This window comes from Panthera leo, chromosome C2 (genome assembly GCF_018350215.1).
Source record: "Panthera leo isolate Ple1 chromosome C2, P.leo_Ple1_pat1.1, whole genome shotgun sequence".
Lineage (NCBI taxonomy): Eukaryota > Metazoa > Chordata > Mammalia > Carnivora > Felidae > Panthera > Panthera leo.
In genome coordinates, this window is record NC_056687.1 from 85182657 (window position 1) to 85198516 (window position 15860).

At 40.1% G+C, this 15860-nt stretch overlaps 1 pseudogene; it reads right to left on the reverse strand.

Annotated features, from left to right (window-relative positions):
* Positions 1 to 2316: 2316 nt before the first annotated feature.
* On the reverse strand, positions 2317 to 2841 carry LOC122198934 (annotated as a pseudogene).
* Between the last annotated feature and the right edge of the window lie 13019 nt (positions 2842 to 15860).

The following is a 15860-nucleotide window of genomic DNA, read 5'->3' on the forward strand; positions in this document are numbered from 1 at the left end:
TCTTTAAAGTCCCATCCAAAAGGTAAAGTACACTCTGCAGAGAGAAATCTGGGGGCCTGAATCTCTGGCTGCCTGTGTTCAGGAAGAGACACAGAAGGAGACGAAGAAGAAGAAGAAGAAGAAGAAGAGAAGGAAGAAAAAAAAAAAAACCTTTGAGCTAAACACTTAATTTGTTTAATTTCTATGGTTTGCATTCAAGATGATTCATCTATTTATAATACGCATCACTATTAAAGTAATTATAAGTTAATATAAATGATCTATGACAATATTATAAGGACACCAAAGCAGACTTTAACATCAAAACTGACTTTCATCTTTTGTCTTGTCATTTGGCTTCCCACTCTTAGCAAGGAATAGAGCATATAAGCAGGTTTGGGCTATTCAGAATCGGACACACTCCTGCCAATTTCTCCCTCCTCCCTTTGGAAGACTTTACCAATCAGAAGGACCGAACTGGAAAACCTGTCTTACTCTATTCAAAACCATTAATATTTCTAGGCGCTTACTTGTATCTAAGAGTAATAAGTTTCCTCCCAATCTGGGAAAGAAGAAGGAAAGAATGATTTGATTGCCTAAAAAAGGATAAAACAAGATCTGCTATGTGAAAAAGATGTATACATTCAAAGTGCTCTATAAGTATAACAGGGCAGTTTATTAATTCAACCATTGATTAGTTATTATCTACTATGCATCAGGGTCCAAGGAAGCTGTACAGTGTTTGTGAGCTTGAACCTTCATTTTCTCTCCTCTAAAATGGGAATAGAGACCCTTTATTTCAGCGTGTGTGAGAATCAAGTGGAAGAATAAATGTAAATCACTTAAAATCAGTTCTTGGCACATAATAAATACTGAGTGAATAGCTTTATATACAAATATGAAAGAAGTATCCCCAAATGCAAAGGGATTTACAGCCTAATGAATTCTTATTCTAAAACCTCTGCCTTTTGCATTTGACCCTAAAATTTGAAAAGCTTCAAAGTTTTAGCTATGCAAATCTCAGATCAAAATACTTTCCTATTGATTGCCCTTTAGAAAGATTTACTAAGAACATGTGGGTGCTTTACCAAATAAGGAAAAAAAAGAAAAGGAATTAACACATGTTAACTCACTAAATGTATCTCAGTGATTTTGCATCTTATTTTTCCCACTGTCTTATTAAATCCTAATTAATAGATAGGCATAAATAGTCTTATGTCCTAGATGGGGACACCGAGGCTCAAGGAGAGTCAGTAACCTCCCCATCATCACAGGGCTAGGAAGTGGAGAGGATGGGATTCAAACCATGGTATGTGGTTTCAGAGTCCATGCTCTTGTCCAGCATTGCCAGCTGCCCCCTTCACCCTGTTACATCCGATGGAAGGAGATCTGTAATCCTCATCTGAAAAGACAAGAGTTACATGAGATCTTCTTCAAGTAGAGGGGACATTTTTTAGAAGAAAAATATTGCAACTATTAATTTCTTGCTTAATCTTCTGAACAGCAGAATAATAGTGGGATTCCTTCCTTTCCACTTAAAGTCTTCCAGGTAGAACCTTCCTTTTTCAGTTCTAAAAGATCACTGTTGACACGGACATTTTTGAGGGCTTGGATTCTCCTTCCCTTTAATAGTGCTTATGCTTTTCTGGGAAAGGAAATCACACAAAAATTTAAAACTGTGAATCAAAAAGTTAGGAAAGAAGGTCCCACTGTACAAACCTTGTTTTGAAAGCCTGCAGCCATCCCTGGTATTAGCTGATCTCTTTGCACCTCTACATTTTATAGCCTTCCCCAAACTCCACTCCTCCTAAGTGAAACTTTCCTGCTCCTAGTTCAACCTCCCTCCCTGGACTACAGGAACGATGGTGATAGCTTGTGTAAGTCCAACCAGGAGTCCAAGTGCCTACTGAGGCTAAAGACATGTTTGCTGGGCAGGGCTGATGGATAGCTCCTTAGGATACTAACAGTGTTTAGGGAGTTGAGTTCTCTTCTGCGCCTACCCCTGACTATAGATGAGGAAGACCACAATTGGTCAAAACCAGCTAATTAAAATTGAGTCACTCCGTAGAAGGCCAAATGGCCCTAGATAAATAGAAATTTTTCATTCTTACCTGCCCCCCATTCTCCTTCCTTTCCTTCTCTTTGTCTCTTTTTTAGTTCTAGAAATAATTATCCTTTTTCGACTGCCTACATAAAGGCACCCCACAGTTCATCTCACTTGGCAGTAGCCTAAACAGCTCCTTATCCTTTCTATATAGACTTTATTTACTTTTTAAAAAACATACAAAATACTGAATTTATTGCTCTTTTTGCTGTACTTGGTATATCCACACTGTATTACACTTGAGCCGTTAATCTTGTTGCTTCATCACCATTAACTGGTTCATTTTCTTCTTTTCTTTCATTCCTTCCTGTTAATGTTTATTTATTTTTGAAAGGGGAGTGCATGAGCAGGGGAGGGGCAGAGAGAAAGGTGGACAGAGGATCCGAAGTGCTCTGAGAGCAGACAGCCTCAGGCGGAACTGGAACCCATGAACCACAAGAGCATGACCCGAACCAAAGTCGGATGCCCAACTGACTGAGCCACCCAGGTGTCCCTAATTGGTTCATTTTCATGTCACTGCTGAGGAATCAGCTGTTGCTGCAGAGGTTCAGGGGAAAGGCCTTTTGAGAAATGTGGAAGTTTCTTTTGTATATCTACAAAAGCTTTATTTCACTGTTAACTTTTTCATCACTCACAATGTTTATCTTCATAAGATTGGTGGGAACTGGTTTTGCTTTGTTTTTCGTCTTACAGTTCTTTTGCCTGGCTATATGGAATACATTCCTGGACTTCTGCCCTCTTAGTTTGTTCTTGGCCATTGTCTTCCATACCCTTGCAGCAACTCATGCTCCAGGCAAGACATCTGCCTTTCTGTATAGACTTTAAAGTTCAAGGATGAAAAAGAATGAAGGATGAAAATAACTAGCAACCAGAAAGAAGTTTAGTTATTTATCACTCCAGTAGTTGTGTGCGTTTATGTGTGTTTTAATATTCCAAAACTCGGAAATTGAACCCATCATTCACCAGGACATATTTTTTTATTGGCCAAGTATATTTACAATAAGGTTGTCATTCCTTTTATGTGTGTATCATTTTCCATTTCAAAGCACTTTCACATGCACAACAGCTAGACTTAAATTATAGCACCCATTTTGCAGATCTGGAAACTGGACTCAGAGGGACAAAGGGGCATGCCAAGGTCGCAGACCTAATGAATTAGTCACCGCACCAGAATTAAAATCTGGCTTTCTTATTTATTATGAGCTTCTTTTGTGGGGGGAAATGGGGTACTACTCTCTATACAAGGTTTATATCCTAGTCTTCGAGATTTCCTCATGGGGGGAGAAAAGTACTATTCTACAAGCAATGTCTTGGAGCCGATGTCAGGAACAGACTTTCAGGTAGTGTACCAGCGGTATACCCTACTTAATATGACTTATGGCTTCACAGGATTGAAAGATATTTTGTGGCAAAAAGACCTGAAATCACCATTTAATAGAATATAACCACGGAAAAGTTATTTGACCTCTTTGAGTTTGCTTCCTCACCTACAAAATGGTGACAATATTGCTAATCCCACAGGGCTGGTATAAGGCTTAAACGACATTCGCAAACCACTCTGTTAGTAGATTGTAGATGCTTGGTGTTAGAATTCTTTTCCTTCTCTTGAAAGAAAAAGTGCTGCCAGAATTAGAGAGTCAGGAGACTAAGGTTAAGGAAGGCTGAGGTACCAGGATTCCCTCTCCCTTCTCAAGGACCCTCCACCTGCAGGCCATAGCCCCCTCCCAAACTGTAAGACTCAGATAGGAGGTAGGGATAGGTAGGTAAAGGTCAGATCACAGGAACCCTGGTAGGCCATGGCATGGACTTCGGAGTAACCTGATCAGAAAGCAATTTGAGGTTCTTTTTTCTGTTCCTCCAACTCACCAAGCTTGTTCCTACATCGGGGCCTTTGCACTTCCTCATTCCTCTGCTTAAAAACCCATGAACCGGGGTGCCTGGGTGGCTCAGTCAGTTGAGTGTCTGACTTCGGCTCAGGTCATGATCTCATGGTTTGTGAGTTCAAGCCCTGCGTCGGACTCTGCTTGCTGACAGCTCAGAGCCTGAAGCCTGCTTCAGATTCTGTGTCTCTCCATCTCTCGGCCCCTCCCCTGCTCATGCTCTGTGTCTCTCTGTCTCTCAATAATAAATAAATGTTTAAAAAAAAAAAAGAAACACATGAACCTTAGGTGGTCACATGGCTCACTCCCTGACTGCATACTGTGCCATTCAAGGAGGCTGTCTCTATCCAAATTAATTAAAATACCATCGCCCTGACTACTAGTCACTCTTCAATCCCTTAGCCTTTTATCTTGATTGGATTTTTTTCCTCAACACTTACTAATACCTGAAATTATACTACATATTTACTTAGTTATTGTCTATCTCTTCTGCTAGAATGTAAGCTTCATAAAGACAGGGACCTCATCTGCCTTGTCACTCTATTTCCCCAAAACCTAAAGGAATGAATGGTAAATAGTAGGTGTTTAATAAATAATGAATGAGTGAATGTGGATATTGTTATATAAATGAAATAATGTATTCTAGGACCAGTTATTAGTTAGCACTGTGGATTTCTCAGACTGCCACCTTTATATCTGATTTTAACTGCTAAGTGCATTTTCAGCATTACATTAGGATCCTTATAAAGAATAACTTATAGGGCTACCTGGGTGGCCCAGTTGGTTAAGCATCGGACTCTTGGTTTCGGCTCAGGTCATGATCTCACAGTTTTGTGAGTTCGAGCCCCGGGTCGGACTCTGTGCTGCCAGCACAGAGCCTGCTTGGGATTCTCTCTCTCCCTCTCTCTCTGCCCCTCCCTGACTCACATTGTCTCTGTCTCTCTCAAAATAAATAAATAAACTTAAAAAAAAAATTTTTTTTTTAAAAGAGCAATTGTAAATGACATATTCCAAGAAATTGTATAAACATGAACTATTCTCTAAAATTGGCAATTTCACTTAGAATGATGCCAAAGGCGAGATGGCAGGAAGAATTCTAAAGCATAGACCTGATCTTATCACCTGTCTGCCCCACTCTTCAGTGGCTGCCATCATTCTGGGCAATCTTCAAAAACTCTGCTCTGAAGGACCCTTGAGATCTCTTCAGAGCTCTTGTGTGTCCCCTTGCATCATCTCCTATAGAGGGCACCTATTCCCCCACTTGATATTAGCAACACCTCTTTTCATTCTCACAAGTGTCCCGATTTCAGTCATGATATATATGGTCATCCTACTTGTTTCACCCTTTTCCACAAGGCCTTCACTCTAACCAGACCCATCCACCAGCAGGTCTCCAAACAAGAAAGACTCTTTTGTACCTTTCTTTGAGCAATTTTTCCTCAGCCTAGGATACCTTTCATTCTTCCAGATTCCAACTCTAGTATCAACCCCTCTAGAAAGGCTCTCCCAGAAATTTTCCTCCAGCCTAATTTAGATTAGGCAAACACCCCAGGCTGCTTTGGAATTGCTTGAGGAGCTTTTTGAAAATACAGCTTTCTGGGCCCCTCCACCTCATGTTGGGATTCAGCAAGTCTGGCGTGGGACCCAGGAAATCTGCTTGCCCCCCCCCCCCCGCAACTGTTCCCACAATATCTTCTGTATACTGTTCCAGGTACCTCTCTGTTGTAAGCTACTTATCTGTTTCCTTCAGGTGTCTATAAACTCCTTGTGGGCACGAGCCATGGCCCTCACCTTCAGTGAGTCTCCACTGACTAGAATCAGCACTCCGTAAATGATACATGAAGAAATGAATAATAACGGCAAACATTTACAGTAACACTTATCACGTGCCAGGCACTGTCCTATGTGGTTTTTTTGTGTATTAACTCATTATTTCAGAAGATATTTTAGCCCTTAAGGGCATAATCATTAACTTGTAAGATAAAGGATATTAGGAACATTAAGGTACTAAGAATTAACTCTAGAAAGTGCAAGGTGTGATATATAAATTTTTTTTAAGTAAACATTTTTTTCACAAACCTTTTTTTAATGTTTATTTATTTTTGAGAGAGTGTGAGTGGGGAGGAGCAGAGAGAGAGAGAAAGAGAGAGAATCTTAAGCAGACTCAGAGGTGTCACCATGGAAGCGGCCGACCCGGGGGCTCATACTCACACGGTGAAATGATGATCCGGCCGAAGTCAGAGACGTTTAACCGACTGAGCCACCCAGTTGCCCCGGGAAACATTTATTTTAAGACAGAATACTTCTTGAAAGTCTTCTACGTACATTGAATCATGTTGATCCTTTCCCCAAATGAGTACCCAATGTGCCTTCCTGGAGAACTTTGTAAGTCTGACTGAAGTACCTATGATTTCATTGCTATGTCTGACCTTTCCTGACCGTTCTGTGCTGGGCCATCACCTTGCACCTTCCAGGGTTTTGTTTTCTATCTCGAACCTCTTTAACAAAATGCCTGGGGAAAAGAACAGGAGTGGAGCTTCTTCACTATACCCTTCAACTTTAAATGTTAGCACTCTCTGTGGATATCCTGTAAAATTAAGGGGAGCTCATGAAGGGCTTGTGACTCACAAAGAGCTTAAAGCGTTTTAAATGTACAGTTCTGGTAACGGTGTCAGATTATGGATTTTCAAATGGCAGCCACAATCATGATTTAGAACAGATGGCCAAACCTCAGGCAACAGAATCAACAGAATTTTCTGCCATCCCAAGAGGCTAACAGAATCCAAGAGAAGTATCTGACATCACCTAAATTGGTAAACAGCTCAAAACAATCTTAATTAACAGTTTGCTGGAGCACTTAATGACAGAGAGCATGCCTCAGTAGAAATTGGTACTCTTAGGCAGCTCTCATATATTATTAACTGCATAGGGAAGATGGTCGAATGCCCTGGAAAAAAACAGTCAAAATTAGAAATTAGGAAATCTTGATTTTGGTCCATGCTGCGACACTAGGTGACCTTGGGCAGTAATTTGAACTTTCTGAACCTATTTCCTAGTTTATAAGATGATGTCTAAATTCCTTCTTTTAGCTTCAAATGTGTACCCCAGGCAACTGGGGGGTCAGGGAGAGCTTAAGTGTAAATGGGTAGAATAAGAATCATGCAAACATTATGGTAAAGTAAAATCCATCTTTCAACATACAAGAGGCTCAGTAGTGAAAGGTAACTCCTATTATTCATGTTGTTCCCAGAGTTCCTATGGCAGAGCATATTATTTTCCTAGAACTATTCATGCTTGCAGCATAGCAAACCATAGTGCCTATGGGTAAAAGGAGCCTTTCTGAAATCAACAAAATCATGTAACATTGTCAGTTAAGAAATGTTGAACTATTTTTCATGTGGTCATCTTCAGGTGTCAGTGTCGTCAATCTTCTGGAACAGCCTTGGAAGAGAATAAGTTATCTTTTCAGCATTGCTTGTTAACCGGTGCAAGAAACCAATGGGGAAAGACTCTACAAAGTCCCTCAGCAAGTCGGCTAAAATGTAGTCTCAAAAGTTTCAGCCTGAAATAACCCAGAACTAGTCAGGCCTAGAGGCCAACAGGCAAATTTCACTCTGTATTTTTTTTTTTCTTATCCTCCCCATGTTTCTTTGACAGATTTTTTTTTTTTTTTTTACGGTCTACATTCAAGTTTTCAGGAAAAGTTATGGTGTGTATTTTGTGGAAGTGATGGAAGAAGAGAGGTTGAAGAGAAGGGACGAGGGAGTAGAAGAAGAGGACAGAATTAAACTCCCCGGGGAAGGAAGCCTACTGCTTCTCAAGTTACCATTTGTAAACCCTTTACCCGGTTCTGTTTGGCCTATTGTCCTGGGTAAATCATCCATTGAAAATCAAGCCCTTCAGCTCATTATATATTCTTCATTTGAGGTGACCAGAACCATTTCCTGAAACCTGGTTTGGGTGCTAATTACCTGCTCAAACACCTTGGAAATACCTCCGTGGATTTGTCATAGGAAAATTTCACTTTTTTATTTTTCTTAAATTGAGCACACTTATTGCAAGGGCCTCTTTTAACTTCCCAGTCGTGACAATAAAGGCCATCTGAGGGAGCAGAGCCTTCTGCTGCTCTGGTTACTGAGAAGTGACGCTCACTCCTCCCCAGCTTCCCCAAGGCGTAGCTTGCAGCTCTGCCTCAATTGTAGAGAAATGTTTACCGAAGTCAGCCACATCTTTCTATACAGAGAAGTAAGCTGCTTTTTCTTCCAGGGCCTCTCTCTCCCCTCCTCTGCACTGAGGCAAGAGACTCTTTACAAATACCCGAAGAAACTTGTACAAAAGAGAATCGCACTCCTTTTCTTCCCTTCAGATTTTAAAATAATTGTTTCTGTCAGACTTCCTCCTCTAGTAACCCTCCGATGAAAAAAAAAAAAACCTCAAACTCAGAATATGCCTGGCCATAGTGACAGGATGGTATTTCTTTCTATCCATTTTGAAACTGAAAAAAAAAAAAATCTTTTTTCCTGGGGAAAAATGTTTAATCATTTATGTATCTCTAATTGGTGCCATACAAAATTTTTTGTTGCCTTGTCTTTCCTTCCCACATCTAAATAAACCTAAATCCAAAAGCATGAATGCAGGTGTCATCTTTAGGAAAAATAATCAAATAAAGCCAGAAATACATGGAACAAAATCTACACCAAAAGAACCAATATACGTCAATATTTTAAATACACAGTATTTCCATCTTTTATCCCTGGAAAAGAACTGGTAATTCATCAATTTCATTCTACATCTGTTGCATCCTGACTAGGCAAGATTCCTCCCCCCCCCCCCCCCCCCCTTCCTTAAGAAAACTGAAGGTGAAGACTGTCTCTATGTGGCACTGTGGTATAAGTGACCGCTGTTGTGGAGGAGAAAAGCCCATGAAGCTTAAAAATTTTGCAGAGAAAACAATCCTCCTGCAGACCACAATAAATAAAATAACAGCAGTGGGGTGATTTGCAACCATGTAACGGGGCTTTTGTCTGGGTCTATTTCTCTGTGCCTTGAGGGTTTCTGTGTTCCTTCTCTGCAGGATCTCAGTGTTTCGCCCCTCCATTACAAAGGCCCAGGGCTTGAGCCCCTCCTCCAGCTGTTCACCCCCAATCTTGCCCATGCTGAGGCTTACTTACAGCAGACTGAAGAGTTTCAGTGGGGTGCAGGGCACTGCAATTTAGGATTTCTGCAGTACAGGGTGAATTTTCAAGAGTGCATCAGAGAGGGGAGCCAGACTTAAAAATAGCCTTTACTCATCCTATTAACCATTTCATTGCTGCATTGGTTTTTAAGGCAGGGCCAGCAGGCTCTTTTTTCTCTAGGAGACACCAAAATTGCTACAGCTGCTTCTGGCAGTCTGCATGAAGGCAAAACTTCACCATGTCTTGGAAGACAGGCGAATAAATGCTGTGACTCATTATAGAAAGAACTATGAAAAATTATTGCATTCTCCTTTCTGCCAAGTTTGAGGGCAGGGAAGAAGGGAAGGGATTACAGTGCAGGGAGAAGGGGAGTGAAAGAAGGAAAGGAGAAATCTTGGTGAACCGGAGGAGTGAAGAAGCCTCTTGTTCTGGTTTGTATTGATCTTATTTAAGCATGGGGAGAGCTGATGAGTCTGTGATTGTTTTAATGACCATGAAACCTATGCATTCAAAGAAATAAATGAAGCTATGTAATCACCTTCTAAGTAATATCAAAGAACCACAGAAGGGCTAGGGGGAGGGGCGTCATTGTAAAAGAGTCTTTACATCATACAGGGCACCGCAGGCAAAGGTAAACGAGGGGCTGAAGTATTTCTAGGGGGAGAAGAGCCTACGATTCAATACTTTATAGCCGTGGCCCACCTAAGGCAAGGAAGGGTAAGGCGCTGAAGCAATACGGGTGAGGGAAATGCTGTTGGAGGTCTGTGAGTAGTTTCTAAAGCAAGTAAAACTTTGGAAGTGCAACAACACAGAATATACAGACAATGGACAAACAGAGTCAGAGGCTGTTGACCAAGTGAGGGTTACTTTACATTTTGAATAATAACGAAAACACACTTGGTTCAATCCAAAGACAAACTATCTTTTTAAAAAAATGACACTTTAATGTGACATTATAAAATTATGTGGCCGCTTGTCTAAGGGAAGGTACGAAGAAACACGAGACCCTGACTCTGTCTTGGAAACTAGCAAGACAGCGAGGACACATATAACAAAGATGACAAGCAATATGACGTTGTTTAATACGCTGTTGTAGTTAGCTGATTGCACCACTATTTGTGATTTTTAAGGAAGTTGCACATTTGACAAGTTACTGCAGGTAAAAGGAAGAGTGCCAACTCTGGACGTTCACAGACCTGGTTTCCAATCCTAGTTCTTCCCCTTGTTAGTTCTCTAGCTCAGGGAAAATTATGTAATACACGTGGGCCTCAGTTTTCTCGTCTGCAAAATGAGGTTATCATCATCTGCCTCCTCTGGTTGCTGTGAGGATTAAATAAGATAATAAATGGAAAGCACCTGGTTGTATTTGGGCAGGTGCCCAATCATAACAGCTGTTATGGTGAATCCGATCATTCTAAATAGGTAACAGAAATTCTTTCTTTCTTTCTCTTTCTTTCCCTTTCTTTCTTTCTTTCTTTCTTTCTTAAGGCTTTCATTTAGGGGCACCTGGGTGGTTCGGTCAGTTAAGCATCTGACTCTTGACTTTGGCCCAGGTCATGATCTCACGCTTCATGAGTTCAAGACCCACATCGGTCTCTGTGCTGACAGTGCAGAGCCTGCTTGGGGTTTTCTCCCTCCCTCTCTACTCCTTCCCTGCTTGCTCTTTCTATCTCTATCAAATTTTTAAAAAATAAATAAATAAGAGGTGCCTGGATGGCTCAGTCGGTTGAGCGTCCGACTTCAACTCAGGTCATGATCTCACCGTTCCCGAGTTCCAGCTCCGGGTCAGGCTCTGTGCGGACAGATCAGAGCCTGGAGCCTGGTTTGGATTCTGTGTCTCCCTCTCTCTCTCTGCCTCTCCCCCACTCACACTCTGTCTCTCTCTCAAAAATAAATAAACATTTTTAAAAATTTATAAAATAAAAAATAAAATCTTTCATTTAATATTTGCTAGTGGGTATAAGCTTTTCATATGCCTTTTTAAAAAGTTTATTTATTTTGAGAGAGACAGAGACAGCGCGAACAGAGGAGGAGCAGAGAGAAAATCCCAAGCAGACTCTGGGCTTGTCAGCACAGCACCTGACACAGGACTTGATCCCACCAACTGTGAGATCATGACCTGAGCTGAAATCAAGGTTCAGACACTTAATCAACTGAGCCACCCAGACATCCCAATAGGTAACAGAAACTCTTAAGAAAATTATAAACCCCAGGAAAATAAAAACTCATTAAAAAAACAAAAAGCCACACCTTAAGCCCTTCAAACCATGAGGCTTCTGGTCATGATTTTATTAAATGAATTGCTACAAACAGGGTTCAGGTTCATCTGAATATCAGATGAATAACAAATATTTTTTTAGTATAAGTATGTCCCATGCAATACTATACTGAACAATTGTTTGTTGTTTATCTAAAATTTGAGTGTAACTGATCAGTCCTTTCTTTTTCTTCTTCTTCTTCTTCTTCTTCTTCTTCTTCTTCTTCTTCTTTTCTTCTTTTTAAATAAATCTGGCAACCTAACTGCAAACAGTAAAAACCCAAGTATGTTTAATTCCTAGTTCTTTTAGCCCACGTTCCTATGGAGGTAATAGGAAAGGAATCCTTATTTCAGAAGGTTTTTTTAAAAATTAATAAATGAAATTAATATTACTCAAAGTGTTCAAATATCCAGAACATAACCTGTGTATATAAAAAATGTTTAAAAAATATTTCCATGTTTCCATTTCATATTAACCAAGTGGCTTTGGTTTTTAATAACCTTCCACCCAAACCATGGCAATGTACTGTTTCTAGGTTCCCTTGGCCAGTTCGGAACCAGCTACTACCCAGGCCTGGAACAGGTTTGTTTTGTTTTGTCTTTCCTCTCTCTCCAGTGCAGGGCACCATGGAAACTGGAGTTTGCACACAGGCCTGTGGCACCAACGACACCCACATTGAGATTCTTTGTCAAAAGGAATGGTTCTTTCCAGTAAAATGGTGTTCTGTAGGTGAGGGGAAATTATGTTCAGGAAATGTTTAGGTCAATGGAGTAACTGTAAAGTGGTATTAGGGACATGTGTGTGACATTAGCATGTGCTTAATTAACACTTGCTTGGTATTCCTTTGTTATTTTTCTGTCTTCTGTGGTGACAGAGTAAAGGCCTATCACAGCACAATAAAATTCAGAAACTTACTTCAACAGTGAAGTTAATACATGAAGCGTGAGCTTTGAACTCTTAATTCTGTCAGCCACTACCTATGTATGGGGAATGTTAATAAGGATTTCTGATTTAGCACTGTCAACAAAAGACACCATACTAAAGTTTACTTTCACACATATTTACTTGGCTTGGTGGTAACATGATCGATAAGTCACATGCTTATATATAAATTCAGGTATATTATTCACTGATAAGAAAAAGGAAAAGAGGTTTCAAAAATAACTTAAAATGAGAATTTTGTTTTAGTGTTTAAAAACATGAAAAAGTATAGAAAGTTGTGTTCTTGCCTCTATTAAGTTCCCTTGTTCATCACTGACGCTGAAGTGTTCTCAATTTTTTAAATCTTATGACATCCCAATATTTATTTAAATGCCACAAATCTTTTTAACAATTTCTAAGTAAATTTTAAGGACTGGTTGGCTTTGAAAACTCTTTGTAGGTATGATTATCCTATAGAAGTCCCTATTTCATCTAAACTTAGAATTTAAAACAATGTAACCAAAAAAAAAATCGTTTCACAAAAGCCAAAAGAATATTAGAACAACACATTTTCCCTTGAAGGGCAGAGAAAAATCATGGGTAATTCAGGCCCGTTGATTTCTAGAGAACTCCAGCTACCAGAATGACTTTGTTGGGAGCAGCCTCTGATGGTCCTGGCCATTATATGTCAATCTGTCAAACCAACAAACAAAAACACCACAGGCTTTAGCGCAAATGACATATGACAAATGCAGATGTGCCTCTGAAAGGAATCCTTTGCTTTTTAAACACCTGCAAGAGTATTCCAAACAACTGGCAGGCCTTCCACTCTGCCATGGCCACTCTTCTGACCCTGAGTCCCGACTAGTAAAGAAAAAAATGCCTAGAATGTACAGTATTCCATTCCCATTTGGAAGCGCGGTGGGGGGCTGATGAGGAACAAGTACAGTGTTGATATCACAATGCCACGCACCTGCTTTGGATGTAAAAAGAAAGAGTTTATCGCAGAAACGGCAGCATGTTTTCCATCTTCTCATTAAGTAGTGGTGAGCAAATTCAAGTGTGCTTCCCTTTTATTAGGTTAACCCATCCTGAATGAAAAGGCTGTATTGAGACTTTTTTCTTTTTTTCTGCAACAGGTATATTGTCTTCCTTTCACAAATTGCTTCCTACATTTTGGTTTAGGCCGACAAGTAATTCGTAGTGATATTGCAAAGTTAGTGTTTCTTAGATACTTCGTAGCCAAAAAATAAAACTTAGCTTACACTTTTACAGATTATTTTTAATTAAAAACAAACAAACAAAAACAAGCATTCCCCCCCCCCACACACACACACTCCTAAATACCCTTCTATTCAATGAACATTTTTATGTCTAAAAAAAGTGTCACCAAAGAGATGTAATTCATTCCTAGGGAATATTCCTACTGTGTGCATGTTAGCTGGTTATCTTTTGGAGTTTCATCCTTATAAAGCCAGTGCCATAAAACAATGGCTAACATAAATGCTTTTAAGGTTATCAGTTGGTAGAGGACAATGTCCCTTTAACCCGGCAATTTTGCGTGCCAGAGTCCGTTTGATATTATTTTCACGTCTTCCTTACTTGCAATCTGTTATAATATATATACAGAGTTACCAAATCGACTCTCTTGGGTTCACAAACTATAAATATAGATAGGGCACTACTATGTTATCAGAAAGAATGTCAGCACGAGCAGGCTGCCCAGTAGCAAATGACAAAGTTTTGGCTCCCAAGAATGAGATGCGTTGTTTGCTCTTGCACACTGCAGCTGCCGCCCCACCCCACCCCCCTCTTTTGGTGGTTTATTACACACAAGCTACTAATGAATGGGAGCCGCTGTTTTACAGTACACCACACTTACAGGACTTATCTCTAGGCCTACCACAGATTTGACTGATCAACAGCAGGGCACTGCCATCATAATTCTTCCTAGAAACAGGAGTATAAAAAGGGGTTTGTTGAAGGTTGGCTGGGTCTGCAGAGAATCCTGCCCGCAGGGCTGGCCGATGCCATCACTAGCTGTTATGGTCTTTGGCCTAATAAGGTACAGAAACAAAGATTGTTCACTTATTCAAGAAGACTAAAGCACCAGAATGATGGAAAGTAGAGGCAGTAGGGCACACATCCAAGTGGGATTAAGGCCACAAGTGCAACTTTATAGGCCTGTCTGGGTGGCAGAATACAGATCTGCAGCTGAAAATCCAGTTCAAACATAATTTATTATATGTCATTCATAGTTAGAGGTGGTTGTCATTAGGAGTTAAGTTGCTGCACTGTGTCCAACTGATTTTGATAAGTATTTTTGTAAGCTCCTTACATGTTATCATAACTCAGAAACAGAGGCAGGGAAGGTAAACAGACTGATAAATACACTGGCAGTGCTATATAAGAAATAGATCTGGAAAAAGCCATGGCACTTCATTTTTTCTCCCCATTCTCTGCTTTAACGTTACATTATGTCAGTCGCGTGTCTAAATTTTAGCATTTGTCTCACTGCAGTAAAATATGACAATTTGCATCTCCTGGGCTTCTTCACACTTTCTCATAAATAGCAACAAAATGAATCTACCTATTTTATTCCGACCCTTTTATATAAAGAGGAGATTTCAAGTTGGGCAAGTGCTTTGCCCCAGGCCTAATGTCATGGAAGGATCTAGCAGAGAAAGAAAGTCTGAAGCTAAATCTTCTAGTCTTTGCATCATACTCTCCCAACGCTGGGAGCCTAGCAAGACCAGCAACACATATATATATATGCACTATCAATGAGATTAGAAAAATCTGTCCTCTTTTCTTAGATACCAAATATTGCTGGAATTAGAAGAGTGGGTTTTTTTGTTTTTTAAGATTTTATTTGTAAGTAATCTCTACAGACAATGTGGGTCTCGAACTCACAACCCTGAGATTAAGAGTTGCAGGCTGTCCTGTCTGAGCCAGCCAGGTATTCCAGAAACATGAGTTATCAAAAGAGTATTCTCACAATGAGCCCTGCACATTTTCAAGTCACTGTACCACAGGATCTTGTTTGAAAGAGAGAGGACTGTACTTGGCTGAGGCTTCATTGTATTATAACTGGGCTGCATGTTCTAAGATCACAATAACTTAAAATCAATTTAATTGGCTTTTCTATGCATTTGTATTCATGAAGCTGGATTATCTTAATATGGCTTGGAGAATACCATAGGTTACGGAATTTGGGTATGGGGCACAGGTATCGGTCTTAATGGAGTCAGAGTTCATGGAGATAGACCATCTGGGAAGACGAGAAGTCAAATGTGGCAGTTATTCAAATAGTATTCTCCCAGGTAGTCAAATAGCAAGTTCTCTTCTCTACTCTGCTCCCACAATCATGTTTTATTTATCCTGACTTCAAGCCATGGAAATATTTAAGATTGGTGTCATAATTTTAGTATTCTCTTTAGTACCTAGGACATTGCCAGGCTTACGATTTTATTCGATCTTTTCGTACATTTCTTTATACGTCTCTATCGCACCCATTTTGGCACCACATTAAGTTGTGGTT